The sequence below is a fragment of the Schistocerca americana genome, chromosome 1 (genome assembly GCF_021461395.2).
Source record: "Schistocerca americana isolate TAMUIC-IGC-003095 chromosome 1, iqSchAmer2.1, whole genome shotgun sequence".
Classification (NCBI taxonomy): domain Eukaryota; kingdom Metazoa; phylum Arthropoda; class Insecta; order Orthoptera; family Acrididae; genus Schistocerca; species Schistocerca americana.
This window is the reverse complement of record NC_060119.1, coordinates 896510105-896525490: the sequence shown is the minus strand read 5'-3', so window position 1 is coordinate 896525490 and position 15386 is coordinate 896510105. Positions and strand designations below refer to the sequence as shown.

General features: G+C 46.5%; 1 protein-coding gene across 1 annotated transcript in view; it reads right to left on the bottom strand.

Annotated features, from left to right (window-relative positions):
• Positions 1–14982, bottom strand: part of LOC124614770 (WASH complex subunit homolog 1-like) — a 316984-nt gene extending 302002 nt beyond the window's left edge. Inside the window, exon 1 of the mRNA XM_047142971.1 lies at positions 14919–14982. The gene's annotated coding sequence lies outside the window, so the exon portion shown is untranslated. The remainder of the gene's footprint in view (positions 1–14918) is intronic.
• Positions 14983–15386: the final 404 nt, after the last annotated feature.

Below are 15386 nucleotides of genomic sequence, written 5' to 3'. Positions count from 1 at the left end.
GTCTTCAGCGATGAAAGTAGATTTTTCCCGCACCCAGATGTTCGTCGCTGGTGGTGCTATGTCGTAGAGTGCATTCGTCCAAGACACACTGGATACACCCCAGGTATTATGGTAATGGAAATGGAAATGCCGTGTGGCTAGCCCCCCCCCCCCCCCCCCCCCCCCCCCCCCCCCCGTCGAGTAGGCCGTTCGCCTGGTCCAATTCTTTCAAGTGGACGCCACTTCGGCGACTTTCGTACACTTCGGCGACTTGCGTATCGATGGGGATGAAATGATGATGATAAGGACAGGACAACACCCAATCCCTGAGCGGAGAAAATCTCCGACAGCCGGGGATCGAATCCGGGGCGTTAGGCATGACATTCCGTCACGCTGACCACTCAGCTACTAGGGGAGGACAGGTCTTATGGTCTGGGATGCTATAAGATGCCGCCAGGGATAGCTGAGCGGTTCTAGGCGCTACAGTCTGGAACCGCGCGACCGCTACGGTCGCAGGTTCGAATCCTGCTTCGAGCATGGATGTGTGTGATGTTCTTAGGTTAGTTAGGTTCAAGTAGTTCTAAGTTTTAGGGGACTGATGACTTTAGAAGTTAAGTCCCATAGCGCTCAGAGGCATTTGAACTTTTTTTTTTCCTGTAATATTTAAGTCTCGTTCACGTTTGGTGTTCCTGGAGGGTAAGCGAACCAGCGCTCGGTAATTGCAGAATGTTCTCAGACCCGTTCTTTTGCCGTTTTTGGAATAGGAAGGTAATATGTTATTCCAACAGGATAGTGGTCAACCACACACTACCCATGAAACTCACCATATTCTGCACGATGTGCGGCAACGTCCCTCGTCAGCACAATCTCTGGACTTGTCTCCAGTCGAGTAAGTGGGGGGTATGATGGGACGAGGACTGGCTCGTTCGTCAACCAGCTGGCTTGGCATAACGTATCGCAGGGCACTATTCACTATTTGCACGATCGACTGCATGCCAGAGGCAACACCTACATTGCCGCCCATGGAGATCACACCACGTACTAACACGAGTATTTCATCGTGGGTCGATAACTGGTACTTGAGAACCACATTTGCTGTGATTTGCAAATGTAATCATTTCATCACTCGATATGCACTGCTGCAACAACAAATCTTGAGTGAATTGTAAACCAGTAAAAGGATGTACTAATTTCTTTTCTGGCACTGCATAAATATTGTGCCAAATCAGGACTTTTAAGAAAAATGTTTCTTAGCATTTGTCATGCAACAAAATGAGAACACGTACCTCCCATATGGCACCTAATGGCTGCACGAAGGGATAAAGGAATACGAGGGAGCAGACAAGCAGTCACCTTCACGCTGTCGTCTTCCAGACAGGACGGCGAACTCAACATGCCTAACATTAACCGAAAGTGTACTGCGTTATATATTAAACGAATCACCCATTTGTTGGACAAGGAACCTCTCAGCGTAACCAGTTGGCTCTTCCGAACCCTACAACCCACCGACATGCACCCACCCATTGATGTAGGTAAAATACATTACAAACTACGATATGTCAAGCAGTTTTTTTCTTGAAGTAAGCTATATTGATGGACATTATTTCATGCAGGATTTACCGACGACGCACCTGCTATTAAAAAGATGGGCGTCTCCAATAGTCCGGAATCCCATTGAACGTAAATAGCCGGCCACTGTGGTCGAGCGGTTCTAGGCGCTACAGTCTGGAACCACGCGGCTGCTACGGTCGCAGGTTCGAATCCTGCCTCGGGCATGGATGTGTGTGATGTCCTTAGGTTAGTTAAGTTTAAGTAGTTCTAAGTCTAGGGGACTGATGTCCTCAGATGTTAAGTCCCATAGTGCTTAGAGCCATTTTTGAGCTCAAATACCCGAGCGTTCATTGGAAGGCAGTTTGGGACAACATAAGTTTAACTGTCCACACTGTTGAAGTGGCGTCCACATGGTATAAAGTGGTAAACGATGTTATACCCACTAATGGAAGGTTGCATAGAATCGGCTTATGCGACAATGATAAATGCGTCCGCTGTGGTCTGGTGGACACCTTACGCCATCGCTTCACTTGTGGCGGCCATCTCATTAACTGCAAATGGGTGCAGCAGAGGCTGGGCCTGATTACCCGCAGCAATCCAGCCAGCCACTGCACCGACATCCTGCTCTGGCCGGACGCGAAACATTTTCCCGCTACCAAGAACAACACCGTGATGTGGCTGTTAGGACAGTGTGTGACATATATCATCATCCACAACAGTGAAGATAATCTCATTAGTTTCGAGGCTTACATGAGAACGGCACGTTGGAAGATGAAACGTTACCCAAATTTCAGGAAGATGTTTGCTAACATGTTAGACATAATTTTTGAAAAACAAGGCGTAGGGTAATTCTCGATGCCGGTAAGGACACAAATCACAAGCAAGACTATGTAGCGAACAAAATACACAACGAATAATGGGTTACACCTGTTGCTAGGACTGCTCCCGACTTCTCAATGGTGTTATTAACTTCATTATGTCGTTTTCGTTAATTTATGTTTCCCGTGCATATCTTGTTATCCGTTTGTATGCTCCAAATGACTTTGAGTTTGGACGGTTATGAATCAAATGACAGAACTGCCATTCTAGTTAAGACAGTCAATTATATATATGTTTGCGTTTTGGTTCTATGTCTCTGTCTGGACTGAAGAGGCTATTGTCAGTTTACTATTTTTGTTCTATTTTGTAAGCTTACAAATGGCATTATATTGAAATATGTTCTTCAGTCTATTGTAAGATACAATTCGTGTTGAAATAGTTCCAGCACTTCATTATTTTCTTTTTGTGCTTATGTACATATATGGTTGTTTTAATAAAGGAAAAAAAAAACGGCGCAGCACGTGTGAGAGCAACAGGGAGCGGTAAAAGCGGCGCTGGAATATTAGCTGAACTCCGTTCTGCAGGCTCCTGCAGAGTGGTGTAGTCAACGTCAGGCACTGAAACGGTTACAAATGACTTCTACCCACTGATTTCCGGACGCGTTAAAAGCGGAGCGCGAGGAAATCAATATGCAGATGCGGGGCGCCTGTTTGGGCAGCAGAAGCCAAACGACGGCCGGGCACGCGACGCCGATAGGAGCTGCTGGGCTGGAGGCCTTGACCGCCGTCCCCACAGCCCAGCTGCCCGCAAATAGAGGGTTGGCGCGATCCGCCACTTCCGTGATAGGCCGGAGGGCAGCGGGGGCTCATCCCGGCCGCCGGGCCGACGCACGCGAGCCCCGCATTTAAACACTTGCCGCGGGAGCGGCGCGCGTTATCTCGCCCAGGACCACAGCGCCGCCGCCCTCTGACCTTTTGCGGGGGCGGAGCGCCACCTGGTGGTGGCAGCGCAGGAGAGTGGCGGCGCCGCCGCCCGCTCGACGTGTGGGCGGTCCGCGACGCAGCCGCGTCCTGCCGGGGACGCCGCGAGGCAGGGGCGCAGTCGATACTCCCGTCACAAAGGTAGCCTTTGTCTCGACCGGCCTAAGCGGTGTTCACTGGGCCGGGAGCCTCTTCCACCGACCTTGTCCCACTTTTATTCGCATCTCCGCTCCTTTTGCTGCTGCTGCTGCGACTGCTGCTTACGACGCCTGCCTTATAGCCACTGCCGCGCGGTTAGAGGCGCCATGTCACGGACTGCGCGGTCACTCTCCCCGGGCATGGCTGTGTATGTTGTTCTTAGCATAGGTTAGTTGAAGTGTTGTGTAAGTCTTGGGACCGATGACGTCGGCAGTTTGGTCCCTTAGGAAATCACACACATTTATTTATAGTCACCACATTTCCTACAATGACAAGCAAGAATACATGCCGTGGTAAGCACGCTGGTCAAAGATAATGCCAGCCCCAGGAGACAGGTGGTTCAAATGGCTCTCAGCACTATGCCACTTAACTTCTAAGGTCATCAGTCGCCTAGAACTTAGAACTACTTAAGCCTAACTAACCTAAGAACATCACACACATCCATGCCCGACACAGGATTCTAACCTGTGACCGTAGCGGTCGCTCGGCTCCAGACTGTAGCGCCTAGAACCGCACGGCCACTCGGGCCGGCCAGGAGACAGGGGTGGCTCTGTTTAGTACAACTTCGCTCGCGTTATAGGAAAGAGGGGAACCGACTGTTTAAAATCCTTACCGGTAGCCAATTTAGTTATGAATAACCGGTATCTTTCGGTATTTGTTTGATATTGTCTATAACAGGTTTTTAATTTTTTTTACTAATAATCGAGTAAAGAAACTGGTAAATCAATATGCCACAGTGCCAGTACTCATGTTTTTGGTTTTTAAATAGCACTTTTTTAAAAAGCAAGTAATGTTTATTCGTAGAATATCCATTTCTTTGAAATATTGGATTGTAGAAACTGGGGAAAGTGATCAGCACCATTTTGATAAAAATGCTTGCAGTTATCCACTAGTAACAAAAATAGGGGTTGTGTGAAAAAGACTGTACGCAAGTGTGTGTTGTGTGCAAGATTTTCCTCCATCTGGTCAATAGGTTAGCTTACTGTCGTCCTCCGACATCGGTGGTAATGCAGAATGGCACCATCCCTACCCTGGAAGTATTTTTCGCAGTACAGTAGCAACAAAGTGCAATGCTCCATGTGCTTTGAAAGCAGGTACAAGAAACTTGCGACATTATATAAGGAGAAAACATCCACAATCTTCGTTGGAAAAAAATGTTCAGATATGTATGAATGCCTAAGGAATCAAACTGCTGAGGTCATCGGTCCCTAGACTTACACATCACTTAAACCAACACAAACTGACGTACGCTAACAACAACAACAACAAGACCCTCCCCCCCCCCCACACACACACACATGCCCGAGGGAGGACTGGAACCTCTTGCGGGAGAGGCCGCGCAATCTGTGACATAGCGCCTCTAACCGCGCGGCCATTCCGCGCGGCTCGTTGGAAGAGAGAGGTGTAAATTTGATTTATATCCATACAGTTTTACTGCTGCTATAAACTGTAGCTGGTAACTGAGCCATTAATTTTGTGGTTGCTTCAAGATAGAAGTGATGACGCAGGGAAGTCGTCAACTTGTGACCTTTGGCTGTCGTCTTCGCGCCTGTCTCCTTCGCCTTAGTAAATTCTGCTGCAGACAATGAGACAGATTTCTACCAGCCGCTCGTGAGCTCCTGCTCCTTCACCTTCATTACAAGTTTCCACTATTTTTTCGAACTCGACGTTTACTGCTTGACGTAATAACAGTAATGAACCTAAAATCGGTTATTTCGGAAACCATAAAGTGGAGAGGAAAAGAACCGAGTAACCGCCATCCCTATCGCATTGACGTCGCGTCATATGTGAGCGATAGAAGCGCTCGACAGCTCATGATAACATCAGGCGACAGAACACGACCGCAGGTATAACAGGTGAATAACTATTCGAGAGCTTACGTAAGAACTTAGTACCTCATACGGATCCGTGCAAAGCATTTTAATCGACCATTTGCAAATGAGAGGAGAGAGAGCAAAATTTGTTCCCAGACTTTTGCATGATGAACAGAAGGAAAATCGTGTGTCAGTTTGCACGTAGTTCAAGGGTGGTCTTCATTCAGATCCGGACTTCATGTCCAAAATTGTAACTGGAGATGAAACGTGGGTTTGTGAGCGCGATCCAGAGACGAAAATTCAGAGTTCCCAATGGAAAATCAGTGAATCCAGATGACGAAAGTTCTGAGTTCCAACGGAGGCTTTCAGACAGTCGTTCTTCCCGCGAACCATACGCGACTGGAACAGGAAAGGGAGGTAATGACAGTGGCACGTAAAGTGCCCTCCGCCACACACCGTTGGGTGGCTTGCGGAGTATAAATGTAGATGTAGATGTAGAAAATCAGTAAATATTCTCGCCCTAAAGAGGTACGCCAGTCAAAATCGAATATCATTGTCACACTCGTTGTTTTCTTCGATACGAGAGAATAATGCGACCAGAGTTCGTTCCAAGGAGAACAATTGCAAACGCTGAATTTTAAAAGGGTGGAATGCAACGTTTGCCAAATGTTGTACGAAAAAGGAGACCACAAAAATGGGCCAACGGCATTCTTTTTCATCACTATAACGCGTCGTGCAACAGCTCGCTGGTGATTCGCGAATTTTTAGGCGGAATAAGGTTTCGTACTGTCAGCATCTGTCTTACTCACCAGACGTAGCACCATGTGACTTCTAGCTCTTCCCAAAAATTAAAACCGTTCTCAGAGGAAAACGTGTTGAGACAATTCCTGACACTGAGAGGGCCATGACAGAGCAGCCGAACTTCCTTCCAAAGTAACTATTTCAAAAATGCTTCCAGTCGTGCATCACTAGCCAAGCATAATACTTTGAAGGAGATTAAATCAAATTCCATGTACGTTTATTACTTTGTTTCTAATAAAATTATTTGCCGTATTTTTTGATCACACCTCGCACAGCTCCCGCACACAACGGGTTAAACTCCTCACTGTGTCCTCTGTGCATCGACACCTTCCATAATTTGAAAAAAGGAAACTCGCGACTGGTCAGACCACACTACGCGCATTGAGTCAGTCACGACGTAGTTTCTGTGTCGTTTAGCGCATGCATGTTTATATGCGCAGTGAGAAATAAACCTTTTTTGCCAGGTGCCCGACTGCAAATGTCGACTGATGCAGTTTCATACGCAATGTTCGCTCGGAAACTGGTTAAAATGCACCAACAGTCACTCATCTCCGCTGCCTATAAGTCAGGAAATTCTAACCATCACTTCTCGTGCCCGGTGTGTCCAACAGCAACAGAAATAGCTCGTTTCTGACGTTTTTTTAAGCTTCCATGTCGACCCATCTTCATACAACCAAGAGGCACATACACACCATTTCACTGGCATAATTTACGGCTGCGTTGGAGGATCGCATCACCACCTGGTACCGTTCTGTCAACAGCGCTCCAAAGCGACCAGTGGTCACTTATAACCGGAACGAGTAACATCAAATGTAGTGAACATATATGTGACGTCTATGACATGAGACTCGTGTTCTTTGTCACACTATCTCCACTGGCGTAGTAAATTTGTAATGGGACAGCTCGTCCAAATCCTTTAGGCTCTTTGCAGTCTTGCGTACGTGTGTAAATCAAGCAACTGTTTTCTAAATAAATTTTGTTCTATTCTTTTATATTGAAAGTGGCACTAAACACATAGCATGGCGACTTAATTTAAAGCCATCCACTGTCCTATGCAACGCCTCTTAAGCTGGGAATTAATGTTCGAAGTGGTTATTTAAACTTCGTAAAATAATTACCGGTGGGGTACTATTTATTCGTAGAAATTTCGCCATATTCGAAACACTAACGTATGTTTTGGGTCAACGTTGGCAATTTTTACGAACACAAAGTTTCGAAACATTTCGCGTGGATTTATGGTGAAATCACATCTCAAGCTGCCCAACGTTGTGAATAATTATCGTGTAAGCTGTGAAGCTCTACGTGCCGTTGATGTCCGCGATGAATACTGACTGCGTGAAAGCAGAACAGCTCCTCGCAATGACAATGGCATCTTCATAAAAGTTCAGGAACAGCAGTTGATTACTGGGCTCCGACGCAGACTTGGGATGTCAACGTACATACTAACGATGTTAAATAGACGGAAACATTTCCCCAACAGCATCTGAACTGAACTCTTGCCGATTGGCAATGAGTAAGTAGCCACCTCTGGGTGATTACGGATTAGACATATAAGAGGAGATCGACGTCGAAATCCCGGACTAGAAGCGTCTTGAAAGACCTTGTAGCCCAAACATATGATGATGATGTTTGGTTTGTGGGGCGCTCAACTGCGCGGTTATCAGCGCCCGTACAAATTCCGAACCTTTGCTCAGTCCAGTCTCGCCACTTTCATCATGAGGATGAAATGATGAGGACAACACAAACACCCAGTCATCTCGAGGCAGGTGAAAATCCCTGACCCCGCCGGGAATCGAACCCGGGACCCAGTGCTCGGGAAGCGAGAACGCGACCGCGTGACCACGAGCTGCTGACGCCCAAACATAGTTGACAGCAGACGAAAGATGGGGGCAACTGTATTTCCGGGAAATGTTTTCATGAACTCATGAAGGCCTATTAATCCAAATTGAATACAGCAGCGAACTATTCGTACGTGAATCCACCGTCGGTCATCAAGTTCACCCCAATATGTTTATGTTAATCTATGAAGGAGGAGTTCGACCCTCAGCAGAATAATACCCATTGGAAAATGGCCATCAGTGCCCGTAAAAGGATAGGTTTTTGCTTCAAAGTAGTTATATGAATCCTCCTCCTTCCGAAATCACCACGTTTGTTCTTCGTACACTAAAACGGAATACCTTCTTAGGAGGTTCATGGAGATCTGCCAGCACCTGAATGAGTCACTTCATGCTGATCTAGCTACTTGGTACTTAGTACAAACCTATGCAGGAATTTTTGTGCTTAACGTCCTCATCACATAATCAGTTAGCCATTAACGGTGTTCAAAGGTAACACTCACTTCATAGCACAAAGGAGAGAAACGTATGTTTCAATGAAAAATATGATTACACAATGTTCGATAATTTTACACCAGCTGGTCCGGAGATAAACGTTACTTGTAAGATTGGGATTCGAATTACCTGAGATCGACAGCTTGTGCTTTCCTGCAGTTAAGCGAACTCGGCCGTGGAGGCTGGCATTATACCTTTATGTCTCCATCATCGTCATGCCGTTAAAGAGAGACCCATGCGCAAGGCTAGTTTTGGAATGATCTCTGCTCCATTACGGCCGGCCGCGCTGGTCTCGCGGTTCTAGGCGCTCAGTCCGGAACCGCGCGACTGCTACGGTCGCAGGTTCGAATCCTGCCTCGGGCATGGAAGTGTGTGATGTCGTTAGGTTAGTTGGATTTAAGTAGTTCTAAGTTCTAGGGGACTGATGACCGCAGCTGTTAAGTCCCATAGTGCTCAGAGCCATTTGAACCATTTTTTTGCTGCATTACGAACAGGTGATGAGTGACAACGAGGTACACTATCAAGACACAGTGAGGTGACCACCGGTCAAAATCCTGAAAAACCAACTTTTGCAGGACGGACCACTGCGAGCCGTTCAGGTAGACAGTCACTGAGGTTCTGGAATGTACGGACAGGGATGTGGAGTCGCGGCGGTTCCAGTGCCGTGGCCAGCTGCTCTAGGTCTCTCGGTAGAGGATCCACGTCGTGAGCCGTCCGATCGAGGTGGTTCCACAGATTATCGATTGATTTTAAATCCAGGAAGTTTGGTGGCCTGGAGAGTACGGTAAACTGATTCTGATGCTCTTAGAACCACGCATGTGTTACTCGTTGCGCAGTCCTGCTGGTAAATGCCACCCTGTCGAGGAAAAACAAACTGCATGCAGGGGTGGACATGGTCCCCAAGGATAGATGCATGCTTGTGTTGATCCATTGTGCCTTCTGGAATGACGAGATCAGCCAGGGAATGCGATGAAAACATTACCTTAACCATAACTCTTCCTCATCCAGCCTGGACCCTTCCGATGATTGTTGCAGCATATTTTCAGACGTTTCACGTCGTACACGCCAACGGTCATCTGTCCGATGGAGCACAAGATGTTGTTCATCTGAAAAGACCACCTGTCGTCACTCGGTGGACGTCCGTTTGCGATAGAGGCGTGCAAATTCTAGCCTTCGTCGCTGATGATCAGCAGTCAGCATGGGTTCAAAGACCAGGCGCCTGGTGCGGAGGTCCATACGCAGCAAAGTTCTCTGAACGGTCGCTGAGGAAACACTATTGGTATCCCCTTAGTTCATCTGGGCGGTCAATTACTGAACAGTTGCACGTTTACTCGCCCATAAACATCTCTGCAGCCGTCGTTCATCCCCGCCATCTATGGCCCTTGGTTCCCTACAGTTGCCTCGTTGCCGGTTTTGGATAGCGCTATTTTCCCACGCAAGATATACTTTAACCACGGTGGCATGCGAACTGTTCACAAACTTAGTCGTTTCGGAAGTGCTTTCACCCTTGGCCCGAAAGCCAGTAATCATAATCATTTTGGATTTTTCAGAGTGAAAAAGTGTCGAATTACGAAAGTGTCCGGTAATGTTTTCCGCGTCCGCTGCCCCTCCCCCGCCCCCCTCCCCCGAAACGCTTTATATTCCCGCCACTGCAAGTGGTCGAATATAGTCGTTTGTCACTTTAACGTGGCTGGACCATGTATATTGAGATATACCTGACAAAAGTTTTCGATTAACCATGAGCAGTTGATGTGACTCAACTTTAGAAACGGCAACATTTTCTGCCTGGACTCTTATTAATTGCATTCATTGACAATCGCAGTTTCATCCCATTATGCCATCCTCAAGTTACAACTCATTATGGAGTGCATCAATATCTTACCCTTTCTTTTGTCCAGCATGTGTACATATTTCGTTTGCATAAAAAGATCTGTTAATTACAGTCCAGGGGGGAAAATGTTGTCATTTCTAAAATATTGCAAAGAATCGACGCATGTTGGCAGTTGATGGTTGGAGTGCTGACACATTATCTGCGTATCCAGTAATGCTGGCAGCTGAAGGGTTATGCATGGGGATCATATCAACCTGTACCGCATCAAAACAGCCTGAAGATGACGCAATGAATCGTTGAAACTGGTAGCGACAAAATAAAATAAAATCATAAGGACGGATGTAGGTCTTTTATTTTTTGTCACGATAATAAACGGCTGTCGTCCCAGAGACCTCCTGCTAAAAGGATGGACATACAAAAGTTATTTCAATGTTAGCTTTGTGCTTCAAGGTGTTCTCACACACGGTAGCAATCTGTAAGTGCGGTAAAGATATGTATTATTCTCTTTCGATGAGTCAGATATGTTCAGCAGATTATCGTCGTCATCACTGACTTTATTGACCCTCTTGAGAAATTCTCTCCACCATATCAGCAGCTCTTTCCTGCAGCGACTTCGTATTTGCTGCCGGAAAGGGGAAGACCTTTTGTAGAGCGAAGTTTTAAGCTCTATCAGGAGCGTGCAAAGCTCATTAGCAGAAAAAAGGGGCTGAAAGAGGCATGCCTTCAGGAGACATGCTTTCTGGAATGAACAATGAAAGTTTTGCAGTAGAAGTACTTTGACAAGTCCTCAATGGTAAGAGGGCGCAGTGGCGGGTGGTTGAAATCCCCATCCGGCTATCCCGATTTAGTTTTTCCGTGATTTCCATAAATTCATCAAGGAAAATGCCGGAACGGTTCCTTTGAAAGGAATTTCCTTTCCCATTCGAGCTTATGAATCCACCCCCGTATATCACGTCCATTTCTACATGGTAATCGCAATAGAAGGAGGACGATTCCAATTTGAGCAGGATGATGCACCTTGGTTATTACTGTCCGAAAATGGCTGGAAGTCCCGGTTGGTGCTTAAAAGTAGTCTCTGGTGACCTCGCCATTGACGGGATGTTGAATTTTGATTTTCCTTGTTTTCTTTTTACTTTTTAGTGACTGATTTCTTGAGGACCAGGCCGTTACGCGTTGAGGCTAGGATATCACGTAAGTCAATCCCCACAGTGGACAGTAGCGATGCTTCTTTGTTCGTTATGGACGATAGAGATGGCCTACTTGTTAAGGTGCTGGACTCGCATTAAGGAGGATAGCGATTCAAACTCCAGTGCGATGATCCTATTTAAGGTATTCTGTGGTTTCCCTAAATCGCTTCACACGATTCTTGGGACAGTATGCCAGCTGCGAGATGGTTTCTTTGTAAATGACATCCTAACCCGAACCCAACTGGTGTTCCATTCCCTATCTCGATGAAACATGTACCTTCCTCCTAATCACTATGTAACTTGTCTGTAACGTTCATCATTCACCAGTCTGAAGACTGGTTGAAGACCACAGTGATTTAATAATCATGGGCCTCTTGAAGGTACGGGGAGAGGTGGCACAGTGATTGAGACGCTGGAGGAAGGGGATTCAAATCCCAGTCGCATCATCCAGATTTAGGTTCACTGCGGTTTCGCTAAATGGCTTAAGGCGATACCGGGATGATTCTTTTGAAAAGAACACAGACGATTTAGTTCCATATTTCGAGCTTGTTCTCCATCTCTAATAATCTCGTCGTCGGCAGTACGTTAAACACTAATCCTTCGACTGAAAGTTCCTTCTGACCTAAATACCGGTTCTCTAACTAATGATAGATGGGCTGAAACATTGTTTCAGGTGACAATAACAGAAAAAGAACTGCAGGGCCAAACAGGATCAAAGATCCTTATGCTTGGCGTCTGACGTGGAACAATGCTGCCGCCAAACCATTCACTCTGAGTAGAAAAGACGTTCAGTTTTATGCGTAGATACACCATGAATAAGACTTTCGTGAATTTCTGAAGCCCCCTGAGCGTTTCGGCATGTTCAGAGCAAATAAGAGGTGCAAAACATGGTGGCCTGTATGTGTGCCTATCAGTTTGTAATCAAACATTTCAAAGATTTTAAAATAAAAATAATCGTTAATAATTATGTTTTAGCAGGGTTTCCTGCAGGTTTTAGCTTTAACTATGTGTAATTCTTTCGCAAACATGAGCAAATCATATATTTTCTTGATCCTATGTTGTTCTGGTTCTTTGTCTCCGTCAGTAAGAGGCACATGACAATTCTATGTGGTTAGGGGTCTTTCTCCCATGGGTCTCCAGATATATTCCGCTACTCAGTAAGATTTTTAGCTCTGTCAGTGCCCAAGTACATGAAGAATGCGTGTTGCGGTTCCATGTTAAACTGCAGGACCGGGCATCAAGACAGAGCGAGGTGGTCGTCAAGTCGCAGGAAGGCAACTGCACGCCGTCTCCGGTGGAGGCGTGATCCCTGCAGCACTGGGCGCTTCAGACAGCACCTCGCCTCGCTTGCTGCTTTACTTTCCAATACATCGCACGTATCACACAAACGATCATTGCCGTTGATCTTCTCCGTTTTGTAAGATTCTCAGGCTACACGTTTAATTAGTGAGTACTACAGCTTAACAGAAAAACTCAACCCCGTTCATAGAGAAAGTACAGTGATCTAATAAAATACAGGTGCCTGTAAATTCTAAGTCAGTAAGCGATAAGAAAAGCAGAAACAAGCAACTATTTCTGCTTGTACATGGCAGTAGAAAGCTTGAGCTACTGGAGTCATGGACAGTGGCAGTCGAATTAATGTACTGAGAAGGAAAGTAACCATGCCCACATTTATTTTGAAGTTAACAACACATAAAATTGATGGTTAGAGCCAGGATGAAATGCGAGATGAAGTGTGCAGAAACGAGAATCAGCTATCCTCCAAAATAACGACAACTTTTTTACGTAAGGACAACGTAACTCTCCAGTCAACACAGATATTATGGTTTCATGATCTAATTCGCTGCTAGATGAAACACCGTTCACTGCGATCTCCTACAGGCTGTTTGAGCAGGAAATGGAGACACATTATGAACTGACAGTCCCCAGGCAAAGGGACCATGGCATAACGTAGGCTCCGTTCTCAAATGTCTCCACAATGTCAGTAATAACAGCGCCTTAGTTGACGATCAAGTAAGAGATGGTTACTTTTTGTGGTTTGTTGTCAGTTTTCCATTGCAACTAGTGCCCTGTGACGACACCGGAGCCGGCCGGGGTGGCGGAGCGGTTCTAGGCGCTACAGCCTGGAACCGCAAGACCGCTACGGTCGCAGGTTCGAATCCTGCCTCGGGCATGGATGTGTGTGATGTCCTTAGGTTAGTTAGGTTTAAGTAGTTGTAAGTTCTAGGGTACTGATGACCTCAGCAGTTAAGTTCCATAGTGCTCAGAGCCATTTGAACCATTTGAACGACACCGCCAGCTTCAACCCACTTATCCGCGCGTGCAGACAGATGCTCGGTTGCTAATTCAAACCTCTTTTAACATATCCTCAAACATTTTTGTGAAGATTAACGAAATTATCTTGTGTTGGGGCTGTAGGTTTCAGGCTTTAACTAGCTTCAGGAAGGGTACGATAGTGGCGAAACCTAGAGTGAGCAACAACATTTCAACGACAGTTCCAGGGGTTTGGTTCATTGAGAGCAGTGCGCATGGGCTCTATCCTGTTGTACTTACGTTCCATGCAGAGAATACTACCAAGGCGATATCTCTGTGAAAGCGATGCACGCATGCAAGGAGCCAAAATGACAAATACTTTGTGAGTCAAACGGCTATCTCAGGGAAGTGACTTAAGATTTGGCATATGTTTACAAGACACTTCCCCTTCAGAAAGGTCCCTATTGTCACCACGACTTACATTTCCTTCGCATTGTAGATCCGTATCCATCGAAAGTGACAGCTCGACCTCGGTACCCACACAGTGTGTGACAATGTATGAATACAGGTATGTAGCGAGCAGTGGCGTATGGAGGCTTCGATCGGTCCTGGAAGCGTACACGGATTGCCGCTCGCCATAGTCAGGAAATCTGGGTTCGAGTCCCAGTTCGGCACAAATTTGCATGCATCACCAATTTCCATACCTAATACATCTGATGTCAAAAATATTCGTAATTGTGACAAAATTTCGTAAAATTTCGTTTCACTTAACATTATTGAATGTCATCAGCAGTTATGGTGTCTCTGCCATTGTCGTCTCGAATGATACTCGTTAGCCGCGAGATAATACACAGTAATCGATAGCCTTTGAGTAAGACAAAGACGCTTGATTTTCAATACCGTCTGCATCATTCCCTGAGAAATTTCAACCGATTTATCTTGTAAATTATGATAACTATAATGATTGAAAAATGATATGTGTACAATTCCTTGACATGTCGCTGAATTGTTTTGTTTGAATCTAAGCTAGCGTGCGGAAGGAGAGGCGTCTCTCGCTTCTGTCACTGTTAACACTGCGCACTTGAGCTTCGCGTGCGACCGTCACGACATTGTGTGAGTTCTGTGTTGGGAGGTAAGCCCGCGGTTAGCCTGGAGTGGCGGCAGCGCGCTGTTACCGTGCAAGTAGCGGCTGCTGGCGCCGGGTCTGCTCTACTGACGCTCCTCTCGACGCGGGCTGCAACCGGCGACTGCGTGGGGTAGGCGGAGGCCGAGGCGGCGAGGCCCCCGGGCGCCTCCCGGCGTGCACCGCGCCGTTGCCAAGGAAACGCCACGCGCTATCGAGCGGTCGCGCCACCACAGGTGGGTCGTCTCTCCCCGCCGGAGGCGAGCATTCGCTTCCTCATTACGAGCAGCTCGGCGAGCACTCTCTCAACACGCTGCTAGACAGCCCACCTGTTTATGACGAGCACTTTCATTTGTCGCTCGGTTATGTGTAGTCCACGGCCTCGGAAAACGTCATTTCATAAATGCCGCGACGAAGCGCTAGACGCATATCAGTGTGCAATTTCTAAAACTGGCTTACTTATGCCATCGCAGTTTAGAAACTAAGAGATGTAGAACATAAATAAATGTAACGTCAAAGT